The sequence below is a fragment of the Citrus sinensis genome, chromosome 6 (assembly GCF_022201045.2).
Source record: "Citrus sinensis cultivar Valencia sweet orange chromosome 6, DVS_A1.0, whole genome shotgun sequence".
Taxonomy (NCBI): domain Eukaryota; kingdom Viridiplantae; phylum Streptophyta; class Magnoliopsida; order Sapindales; family Rutaceae; genus Citrus; species Citrus sinensis.
The window spans coordinates 6642567-6655472 of record NC_068561.1 but is presented as its reverse complement, the minus strand read 5'-3'; positions in this window follow the sequence as shown (position 1 = coordinate 6655472).

Sequence of the window (12906 nt, the reverse complement as noted above, 5' to 3'; positions counted from 1 at the left end):
AATATTCTCTCAATTTTTCAGTTGCCAAACAACAGCTCTTTATTAAATTTACATTTGTTTCACGTTTGTAGAGCCAGAATGGCTAGCTCTAGTAATTTCAATGCAAATTCAAACACAATTACTACAAATCAAACACCACAAACAATTTTTTCTTTCAACACTCCAATCAATTAGATTGATCTAATTACATGATCTTGCGTAATATTGTTCTTCCTCCCACAAGAGCAAATCACCTTTATGGTTACATCACTAGAGAGAAAGTAGCTCCAAATTTATTCAAAGCTTCATCAAACTATGCTGGAGCAGCATCTGGATCTATTGAACAAATTGAGAATCTTGAATACATTACATGGATATCATAGGATCAAATGCTTCTTGGCTGGTTGCTTAACTTCATTAGTAAAGATATATTAAATCTTGTTCTTCCTTTCTGGACTTCTTTCGATGTCTGGAAGACTTTGGGAAAAAGTTGGGAGTGCAATCTCATGTTGGAGTGCATTACTTCTTCAACTTAGGTATGAGATGGATGTTCTAAGTAGGGGTCGACATCGTGTCAGTTCGGATTGGTATTTGGTACAAACCAAAAATTTCTGTTCGGATTGTATTTATTTTAAATAACCAAAAAAATCGAACAAAAAAGCACCAAACTGTTATTGAACCAAAAATATCGGATTTGGTTCCAATTTGGATTTTCAGATTTGGACCTTATTAAAAAAATTAAAAATTTGCTATGATAATCTTATTCTTTGCAGATTTCATCATATTCTTTCAATGATCTTTGTTATAGTAGATCAAAAACAATAAAAGTTTATAAACCAAAGAACATTTTTAAATTATTAATTCAAAATAGAATCTAGACATAATAAACACTAAAAAAAGAAAATACATACAAAATTTTTTTACACCAGTACAACAATAAAACAAAATAAGCAAAAAATCAAATTTGCAAAAGTTGAAAGGTGGATGATGAATTCATGAAGCAGCGGTGGACGGGAAGCACAGTTGCAGACATGACGGTGGAGGCATGGGCTGGTGGCCTTCGCCCATGAGGAATTATGGTTCCTAGGTTTAAAGTTTTGAGATTGAGATTTGTGAGGGACGAGTTTGATTTTAGGGACTAGTGTTTGTATTAGAGAAGGGATTTATGAGGATTTTGATTTTGGCTGCTAGGTATGATTTCATTTGTGAGGGTGTGAGGATTGAATTTAGGGCTTACAGGTGGGTGAGAAAATGAGAAATGAAGGGTTTGCTTTTATGCGAAGGGTTTGAGTGTATATATATATATGTTATGGTGTGTGCATAAGTATAATAATAATGTGTTTTCACCTCTCAAATAATGTCACTAGCATGTTTTTAATCTAAAATTAATTAATTTGATTTTTGGTTCAATTTTTGGATTCAAAATTTTGAACTGAAAATTGAACTAGAATATTCATTTTTATACTGAACCAAAGTATTCAATTTTTTTCTAAAAAAATTATCGAATCGAAATTGCAAAAACTAAATCGAACGTTTTTAGTTCCGGTCCGATTTCTACTTACCCTAATTCGGAGGAAGGAATCTCTACTCCGCTTAAAAAAGAAAGCAATAGTAGAAAACTAGTTTATGCTTGCAATTCAATTTTTGAGAATGTTACAATAGATTTTTAATGGACTAAAAGCTGGTAATTTAGATATAGCTACTTTCATAACAACCAACAAGTTAGACTATGATGATGCTTATGCTTTACTTATTCCTCTTAAAACTAAAGTTGAACAAAGTCAAAATGCAAGGCATATGTTCAATGCCAATTATGCTAACTTGCCTAACTATAATAACTATCATATGATGAATGCCTTTTATGCACAAATAAGAGGTAATGCTAGGAAGGGAGGTTATACAGAAGGTTTTTAGGGGAACTATAGTGGCCATTCAGGTGGCAAAAATGGTTCAATGAGTGGCAGACATATGTTTTTCAGTGTTTGTCTAAGAAGATTTTCTTCTGAAACTGTTCATTTTTGCAATCATGGAAGTGGTCACATGATGATAGGAAATAATATGTCTGCTCTCTTTACAAAAGGTTCTTTTGGTGCTCTTTTACTTGGTAATGGTAATTTGTCCTCTATTGAACCATAAGTCTCAAGCAGTGATGAATCAAGGCCCATTTGCCAAATATATTTTAAATCATGGCGTACAACTGCTAAATATTAGCATAGATATATAGAGAATTATATACCTCAGTCACCAAGACATTTTTGCTAGAATCCAAAATCTGCTTACATCACTAATTATGAACCTACATATATGAATTACTACACAATAAAAGATGATCCATGGCCTATGAATAATTATAGATACCAATGTCATACTCTAAAATGTCAAACTTGCATTTCCTTCTAGACCATCCTATATACTTGACTTTACTAGCTTGCTTAGAGCTGGAGCTGCTTATGTTTCAAACTTTGAAGGACCTGCAAATGAAGGCTAGTATTTGAATAGTGGTGCTATTTATCACTTGACTAATAACATGACTAACCGGAATGTTAGAGAGGAGTTCAGAGGTAATGACAAACTCATTGTCGGTAATGGTGAAGGCTTACCAATAACTCATATTGGTGATCTTTACCTTATATTCAAAGGCTCTAAAATGTAACATGCATACACACATATTGAACTTAAATATATATTGCTTGTTTCATCCATTACAAAAAAGTTGTCCAATATTTCTAAACTTACAACTGACAACAATATTTCTGTTGAATTTCTTAGTTTATTTTGTGTTGTGAAGGATTTATTGAAGGGCTAGGTTCTGATGCATGGAATTACTGAGAAAAGATTATATAAATTATTGCTCAAACCTTTACCTTCTTCTAATTTCACACCTTATTCATTTTTGTCTCAGAGTCAAATCAATAAATCTCTGTCAATGTTATCATTAAGTCATTTTACTTTTTATATGCCATCTGTAACTGGCATTAGTTCTTAAAAAACTTGTTTGCAACTAGTGTTGATATGTGTTCTGGTTTTGTTAATAAAATATCTCTATTACATAGAAGATTTGGTCATCCCAATTCTCAAAGTTTGTTGCATTTACTAAAAATTAATCATCCTGATAATCTCTCTGCAACCATTTGTAGACAAGTAACACAACACTTTTGTGAAGCACATTAATTGGGGAAATTCTATACACTTCATTTTCCCATTACAAAAATTAAAACCAAATATGCTTTTGAGCTTATTCATGTTGATTTATGAGGACCTTTATTATAGAAAACTATAAAAGACTCCTTTTGGTAGTATTAGCTCTGATACCAAAAGAGAATAATTGAAATAAGACAAATATGTTTATTACAAATAGAGAATACAAGTGTAAGTATTGGGATTGATGATTCAAACTCTACTTGGGAGTCCCTTTTTATAGGCTCCAAGGGAATCTTCTTTTGCAGGATATATTTTGTCTTATTTACTACTTTATATTACATCACACAGTACATCATTATCACTAAGGAATATTACTTTATAACTTATTAAATATTACATGTGACTTCTTACATCTGTCACTTATTTATTAGCTAAGGCCTTCTCAAAGGTTTACCATCTTGTATCAAGGATGGCTAAAAACCAAGTGACATTCTTATCTCCAAAGAATAGTGCTTGAAGCCCAATTCTGATAGCACTAAGATGCAACCCTTTGTAATCTTTATTCATGTATCTCTTGATGTCTTGAGGAGAAAAAATAGGGAGATAGGTTTCTCTGGAGCTGTAAGAGATAGAGTGTACAAGAACTTAAGAGGATTTATACACAGATTTAAGTTTGGATTGTTTGAAAGGAACAACAAAATTTTTGGAAGAGATTAAGGTATTTACATCATAGAATTTGTAGGGATTTAAATGATTATATCTAAAAGGTTGGATGGCTTTTTGACTGTTTTATTTTAAGGTTTCAAAGTAAAATTTTATTATGGAAGAATCCACCTTTTTTTAAAGAACCGAGAAATCCAACTATTAGCCTCAGGGTAGATGCTTTTTTAGTAAGATGTAGTGCTCTCTGGCATTCTCCTTCATACCATGCTAGCATCTATTCAAAGCATGCAGCTTCGTTTTTAGGTTTTATATTGTCAATATTCCAGAATGTTTTTATTGTTGGAGCATGCAGAATTTGCACATTTGTTTCCCATTTTTAATTATGAGGACCTATGGTTCCTATGGCGTCTCAGTTGTTGATGAGGCTTAAGCTTGGGAATGCACTCTTAGTTCATATGTGGACTGTCTGAACCTTCCGGTGGTATCAACATATGTTGATGCTCCCAGGATGTAAGGCTAGTCTTCCATTATGATTTGATTTAGTGAGGAAGATTCTAACTTAGAGGTATTGCTTGAATAATCAATTTCCCATCTAGTTGTCTTTATGGGCAATGGTTGTACTAGTGGCATCTCATAACTTCTCCAGAAGGCTTTGGGATTGTTACCTGAAGAAATTTCTTCCCAAATATGTGCTAGTTTGGAAGGCTTGTCTCTTTTCTAGGATATTTTCTTTTGTTTTTGAAAATATACTTGCATTCCTCTCAATGTTCTTTGTATCTCTTCTTCAGAGGCTACTCTCGTTGTTTTGAACTTGGCGATCTTCCTGGGAAGCTCATGGAACTCAGATAGTTGAACTTTAATGGTTTCTAAGAGAAGAGGTTTATACAGATCTAAAGTGAAATTTGGTTCGACCTAGATGACCACATGCCATTAATTAAGGCCTACTTCTACTGCTGAAATTAAGGCCTTCTCAAAGGTTTGCCACTTCATATCAAGGATGGCTAAAAACATGTGATATTCTTACCTTCAAGGAATAGCGGTTGAACCTAATTCTGATAGCACTAAGATGCAACCCTTTGTAACCTTTATTCATGTATCTCTTGATATCTTAAGGAGAAATAATAGGGAGATAGGTTTCTCTGAAGTTGGAAGAGATAAGTTCTACAAGAACTTTAGAAGATTTATACACAGATTTGTGTTTGGGTCGTTTGGAAGGAACAACATATTTATGGAGGAGATTAAGGTATTTTCATCATAGAATTTGTAGGGATTTAAGGGTTCAGATATGAAAGGTTGGATGGCCTTTTGATTGTTTTCTTCTTGGATTTCAAAGTGAAAATTTATTATGGAAGAATGGGTATTTGAAGAAGAAGAGGAAGCTTTCATATTAGAAGTACGCATTTCAAACTGAGTTATATTCTGGTTGCCCATGGTCTTCGACTACCTTGACTAGGGTCTTAACATCCAAGAGGATACACAGTAGACTTCTTTTGTTAGTGATAAGCTTAAAACACGCAACTTTCCTTAGTCTTATAACTGGGCACCATACTTTTCAAAAGAATTTTTTCTATATATCTCTTAGTCGAATAACCTGATCTAGAAACATGCTTTTTTTAATTTTCTATAATATTTCTAATGTGGAAGATCCAACTGAATGACAACCACAGAGTATACTTTATTATAGAAAACTATGAAGACTCTTTTTGGGAGATCTGGCTCTGATACCAAAAGAGAATAATTGGAATAAGACAAATATGTTAATTACAAAGAGAGAATACAAGTGTAAGTATTGGGATCAATGATTCACACTCTATAATGGAGTCCTCTTTTATAGGCATCAAGGAAACTTCTTTTACAGGATACATTATTACAATCGTATCACTAAGGAATATTACTTTACAACTCACTAAACATTACAATATATTATGGATGACAAATATGTTTATTACAAAATATATTACAAAATATTTTACAATATATTGTAATATATTGTAATGCTTAAAGATTGTTTATTAGCTAATGAATATGAATAGAGATATATCAAAGAGAGAATATATTACAAAATTAGCTAATAAACATATGACTTATAATATATTTATTAGCTAATCTCTCATATCTATGAGAAAATAGTTGGATATTTGTTTTATGTTTAAAAAGTAAGTTATTAGGTATCCTATATGTCTATTTCAAGCATAAAGTATTCTCATCTAGGTGAGAAGTGATATATTGTAGCCTTTGGAGAAGCCATGAGAAGCCACTAGTACAACCATGGCCTATAAAGATGAATGTTTGATATAATATGCTTGGAATAATTGTCTTATTCCAAATCCCAATCCTTGATTATCATAAAAATTAAAACATACTACAAACGAAGATTAATTGCTTACCCTTAATTATAATAAAAATTAAGGGTTAATTTCACCCCACCCCCTTATTAAATTGACATACTTCAATTTGCCCTCAAAAGTGTGAAAACGTCAATATACCCACCAAAAACTGTTATTTTTAACAGCTGACTAACATTGATTGATTAAAATATCGAAATACCCTAACTTGTAACAGAGTAAGCTCTTAACAGTTGTGTAGGAATTCAAAAGATAATAGTTGATTTGACATGTTTGCAAAGAGTACATAGGGTACTTACAAAATAAATAATAAAATATGAAAAAGTTAGTTGTTTATAAGATTTAAATATGCAAACAGTAAAATGTCGTCATAGGCAAAAAATGTAATCGTTATTCCTAATTTGAGCTTTGAAGTTGAATAAATTACGAAGATTGCCATTTCGTCAATTGGGCTTTGAAGTTGCAAAAATTACAAGTATTGCCCTTATTGTTAATAGAATTTGGGCTTTGAAGTCAGATATTTACATTGCATACCATTGGCTTGGCAAGTTAAAACAGTTGATTGTTGCAGAAACTGCAAAAATTCAAAATTCAAAATCGTATTTGGGAGGTTTGTGGCTTAAATCTAGCACCCAACACACTTCAGTGGCCATAAAATCATTAACGCCATTAGAATATCAACAAAGCAAAGCCAAATAACAAGAATAATTTCATCATCCAAAGGTAGCTACAGTGGTTATGTAGATGAAGATGAGGAGCTGCAGATCAATGGCAAAGTTATCAAGTTTATAAGTAAATTTTGCATTGACTGTGGTGACCGAGTATCGATGAAAATCTCAAAGTCTACTACAAATGCGAGAAGAAAACTTGTAATTTCTGCAAGTGGTGGGAACTAACTAAGCAAGAGTACAAAACAATTGCTAAAGGAGTGAGATTGCTAGATGATGATTTGGAAGATAATTATAAGATGGTAGTTCGTTTTAGAGGTTGTTAACAAAGTTGTTACAAAATCGGATTCAATAATAAGACTGCTGCAAATTATCCTTATAATGCTGACACTGTGTATTATGTATTTGTGGCAACTTTGTTAGAAATTATTAAGGTTTGACCATGCTAGAGACAAGTAAAGGTGGAAAACTAGCTCTGAAGAAGATGTGACATTATAAAAAAAATGTTGATGTATTGCATTTTGTAAGCTTAATCACAGTGTTTGTGATACATAAAGAAACTAGAGTGTTGTAATTAATATTCAGCAGCCGCTAACTATATTATTTTTTCTGCTGCAATTACAATAACTCCAATATCCATACTAAATATTCTTTGTAACACCTTAAAAAAATTAGTCAAAATAATTACATGAGCTTTCACTAAGCTTTAACATAACTATTGTCTTTACACTTAACGCAAAAAATAAAACAAAATAATAAAATTAGCAACATCATTGTACAATAGTGAACAATAAAATATAGATTTGATGCTACCTCCACTTCATTTCAGCTGAGTCTGATAGCCTCTGCAATATAAGTGTAAAGCCCAACAACATAACAACAAATGAATGGGTAAACATTTTATAGTACAATTAACAACCTTTAAGAGAAAAATATATAGGTAATTCAGTGAGCTGAGATGCTACTAACCACTTTAAAGCATTGTTTTGCCCTTACCCTTCAAGTCTCTTAATCTTGCAGATGCAGATTGAAGAGTAACTCTTGCAGATGTTGAACTTTCTCTAATGAGAATCATTCCTGTTTGGGAGAAATACGTCGACGAGACCAGGCATGGTGAGCAGATATCTGATGGCAGAGTTCTGCGAACCGGTGTGTTCCGTAAAAGCCTGGTGCGCGGGGGAACAGGAGCAGAAATATCCTGCTCGTCCACGAGCACGTCATCCGCGAGGCAAATTTCCTGTAAGAGGCATAAGGCCATTCCGGCTAGAGGTCGAGAGGCGAGGAGACCCGGTCGACGGCAGTTGGCAAGACATGCTCTCCAGCCCGAGAATCTAAGCACGACAGCCACGCTTTCCCCAGAACCGTGGCGTAACACGCAAGATCCCACGTTTGCCCATAACGCGGTAGTCAGAGTCCCATACCGTCTCGAAGAAAGCGAAAAACTGGGATTCAGAGGAAGCCTATAAAAAGGTAGCCAACGAAGGTAAAGGGGTTAGCAATTTTGATTCTAAAAGAGAGAAAACAACCTAACAGCCATAAGATTTGTGGCAAGCGTTCCCCGAACCTTCATATCTGACTTGAGCGTTGGAGGGTTTGCGCCGGGGAAACAACCGGCGTACTCTGACCTGTCTGTGTGCGCAGGAACCTCTGGAGAAGAAGCTTTACGAGGAGAGATCCTGGTCGTGGTGAAGTTGATCGAGCAGAGACCTTGGTCGTGAAACGAGGACAACCAGAATCTCGCATCAACATTTTGGCGCCGTCTGTGGGGATGAGAGCAAAAAGCTTCTGTTGATAGCAAGAAGAGGGGTGAAGCAAGTGAAAAGCAATGGAGACAGGAGGAAGTAGTGCACAAGGGGGTGATAGGAGGCTTAACGATTCCGTGACGCTGAGGGAGATAGTCAGTGAAGCACGGGAAAAAGTCATGTTCGACCAGATGGAACGGATGGAAAAGCAGATGGAGACCTTGACAACCATCCTGCATGAGCTGCGGAGCGAGCGAAGGGTAACCCAAGAGGGAAGGGTGAGAGGCGGTGGAGTGGCACCAGGTCTCGATAGTGCGGGGAGAAGTCAAACCACTGGGAGATTTGGTGGTGAGAGAGGTAATGTACCTCTGCGGGGAGAATTTCATAGAGAAAGAGAGCAGTCCCCGGCAAGACAGACTGGTGATGAGGACGACGCGGATTGCGTTCTGAGAGAAGTACATGAAGGAATTTGCGGAAATCATTCTGGCGGGAGGTCCCTGGCCCACAAGGTTCTAAGGCAGGGATATTTCTGGCCGACAATGCACCAGGATGCGCAAGAGAAGACCAGGAGTTGTGTAAGCTGCCAGAGTTTTGCAAATTTCTCTAACCAACCACCAGAGAAGCTCACCTCCATGACCTCCCCCTGGCCATTTGCTCAATGGGGAATTGATCTGATCGGCCCATTGCCAAAGGCACGAGGAGCAGCAACACATGCAATAGTTGCTATAGATTACTTCACGAAGTGGATAGAGGTAGAAGCCCTTAGCAGGATCACAGAGAAGAAAACAACAGACTTCGTGTGGAGAAACCTGGTCTGTCGATACGGGATCCCTTATGCCTTGGTAACGGATAATGGTAGGCAGTTCGATAATCACAGCTTCAGGGATTTCTGCCAGAACCTCGAGATAGAGCTGAAGTATTGCTCGCCTGCTCACCCTCAATCGAATGGACAAGTAGAAGCAGCCAACAAGACCATCAAGAGGCTTTTGAAAACCAGGCTTGGAGCAAAAAAGGGTGCGTGGGTTGACGAGCTGTCAGGTGTGCTATGGGCATACAGAACAACCCACAAAACCGCAACTGGGGAGACACCGTTCGCTTTGGCTTTCGGACATGAAGCGGTCGTGCCGGCTGAGGTAGGAACGACCACACACCGGACAAATCATTTCAATGAGCAGGAGAACGACGAGCAGATATGTTTGAATCTTGATCTGCTAACGGAAAGGAGGGAGCAAGCAGCCGAGCGATCAGTCATTTACCAACAGAGGGTTGCTCGGTATTATAACCAGAAGGTGAAAATACGGCGATTCAGGGTCGGAGACTGGGTACTGAGAAGAGTGAATCAGGGCACCAAAGATTCGACTCAAGGAGTGCTGGGACCGAATTGGGAAGGGCCATATAGAGTCAAACAGATAGCGGGACCCGGAGCTTACAAGCTGGTTCGTACGGACGGCCACGAGGTGAAACGCCCATGGAACGCAGCACACCTCCGAAAATACTTCCAGTAAGACTTGCTCACATTTGAAAGCTATTTTTGCTCATGTTCATTATCGTTTATCTTTCACGCTTTATGTCCAGACAATTTCATGTAAGTCGAATCCTGCCATTAATGGAACGTCGAGGAATTTCTTTCGCTTGAAACCGAAGAAATTCCTAAGGCATGCAAAGGCTCAACAAAGTCTCAAAGCCTGTCTTATGGCGAGACAGAAGCCAAGCATGCCAGGATCTGCTCGGCCACGAGAAGGCGAGCAGAATCTCAATCCTCGAAGAATCAAAGGCATGCAAAGGCTGAACAAAGTCTCAAAGCCTGTCTTATGGCGAGACAGAAGCCAAGCATGCCAGGATCTGCTCGGCCACGAGAAGGCGAGCAGAATCCCAACCCTCGAAGAATCAAAGGCATGCAAAGGCTCGACAAAGTCTCAAAGCCTGTCTTATGGCGAGACAGAAGCCAAGCATGCCAGGATCTGCTCGACCACGAGAAGGCGAGCAGACTCCAAAGCATTCGAGGAAATTCCTGAGGCATGCAAAGGCTCACCAAGTCTCAAAGCCTGTCTTATGGCGAGACAGAAGCCAAGCATGCCAGGATCTGCTCGACCACGAGAAGGCGAGCAGACTCCAAAGCATTCGAAGAAATTCCTGAGGCATGCAAAGGCTCACCAAGTCTCAAAGCCTGTCTTATGGCGAGACAGAAGCCAAGCATGCCAGGATCTGCTCGGCCACGAGAAGGCGAGCAAAATCCCAACCCTCGAAGAATCAAAGGCATGCAAAGGCTCGACAAAGTCTCAAAGCCTGTCTTATGGCGAGACAGAAGCCAAGCATGCCAGGATCTGCTCGACCACGAGAAGGCGAGCAGACTCCAAAGCATTCGAGGAAATTCCTGAGGCATGCAAAGGCTCACCAAGTCTCAAAGCCTGTCTTATGGCGAGACAGAAGCCAAGCATGCCAGGATCTGCTCGACCACGAGAAGGCGAGCAGACTCCAAAGCATTCGAGGAAATTCCTGAGGCATGCAAAGGCTCACCAAGTCTCAAAGCCTGTCTTATGGCGAGACAGAAGCCAAGCATGCCAGGATCTGCTCGGCCACGAGAAGGCGAGCAGAATCCCAATCCTCGAAGAATCAAAGGCATGCAAAGGCTCGACAAAGTCTCAAAGCCTGTCTTCTAGCGAGACAGAAGCCAAGTATGCCAGGATCTGCTCGGCCACGAGAAGGCGAGCAGAATCTCAATCCTCGAAGAATCAAAGGCATGCAAAGGCTGAACAAAGTCTCAAAGCCTGTCTTATGGCGAGACAGAAGCCAAGCATGCCAGGATCTGCTCGGCCACGAGAAGGCGAGCAGAATCCCAACCCTCGAAGAATCAAAGGCATGCAAAGGCTCGACAAAGTCTCAAAGCCTGTCTTATGGCGAGACAGAAGCCAAGCATGCCAGGATCTGCTCGACCACGAGAAGGCGAGCAGACTCCAAAGCATTCGAGGAAATTCCTGAGGCATGCAAAGGCTCACCAAGTCTCAAAGCCTGTCTTATGGCGAGACAGAAGCCAGGCATGCCAGGATCTGCTCGACCACGAGCAGGCGAGCAGGCTCCAAAGCAATCGAAGAAATTTCTGAGGCATGCAAAGGCTCACCAAGTCTCAAAGCCTGTCTTATGCCGAGACAGAAGCCAAGCATGCCAGGATCTGCTCGCCCACGAGAAGGCGAGCAAAATCCCAACCCTCGAAAAATCAGAAGCACGCCAAGGCTCGAAAAAGTGTCAAACCCTGTCTTCGCCCGAGCCAGAAGCCAAGCATGCCAGGATCTGCTCGACCACGAGAAGGCGAGCAGACTCCAAAGCATTCGAGGAAATTCCTGAGGCATGCAAAGGCTCACCAAGTCTCAAAGCCTGTCTTATGGCGAGACAGAAGCCAAGCATGCCAGGATCTGCTCGACCACGAGAAGGCGAGCAGACTCCAAAGCATTCTAAGAAATTCCTGAGGCATGCAAAGGCTTAACAAAGTCTCAAAGCCTGTCTTATGGCGAGACAGAAGCCAAGCATGCCAGGATCTGCTCGGCCACGAGAAGGCGAGCAGAATCCCAATCCTCGAAGAATCAAAGGCATGCAAAGGCTCGACAAAGTCTCAAAGCCTGTCTTCTAGCGAGACAGAAGCCAAGCATGCCAGGATCTGCTCGGCCACGAGAAGGCGAGCAGAATCCCAATCCTCGAAGAATCCAAGGCATGCAAAGGCTCGACAAAGTCTCAAAGCCTGTCTTATGGCGAGACAGAAGCCAAGCATGCCAGGATCTGCTTGACCACGAGAAGGCGAGCAGACTCCAAAGCATTCGAAGAAATTCCTGAGGCATGCAAAGGCTCACCAAGTCTCAAAGCCTGTCTTATGGCGAGACAGAAGCCAAGCATGCCACGATCTGCTCGACCACGAGAAGGCGAGCAGACTCCAAAGCATTCGAAGAAAGCGAGACAGAAGCCAAGCATGCCAGGATCTGCTCGGCCACGAGAAGGCGAGCAGAATCCCAATCCTCGAAGAATCAAAGGCATGCAAAGGCTCAACAAAGTCTCAAAGCCTGTCTTATGGCGAGACAGAAGCCAAGCATGCCAGGATCTGCTCGACCACGAGAAGGCGAGCAGACTCCAAAGCATTCGAAGAAATTCCTGAGGCATGCAAAGGCTCACCAAGTCTCAAAGCCTGTCTTATGGCGAGACAGAAGCCAAGCATGCCAGGATCTGCTCGGCCACGAGAAGGCGAGCAGAATCCAATTCCTCGAAGAATCAAAGGCATGCAAAGGCTCGACAAAGTCTCAAAGCCTGTGTTATGGCGAGACAGAAGCCAAGCATGTCAGGATCTGCTCGACCACGAGAAGGCGAGCAGACTCCAAAGCATTC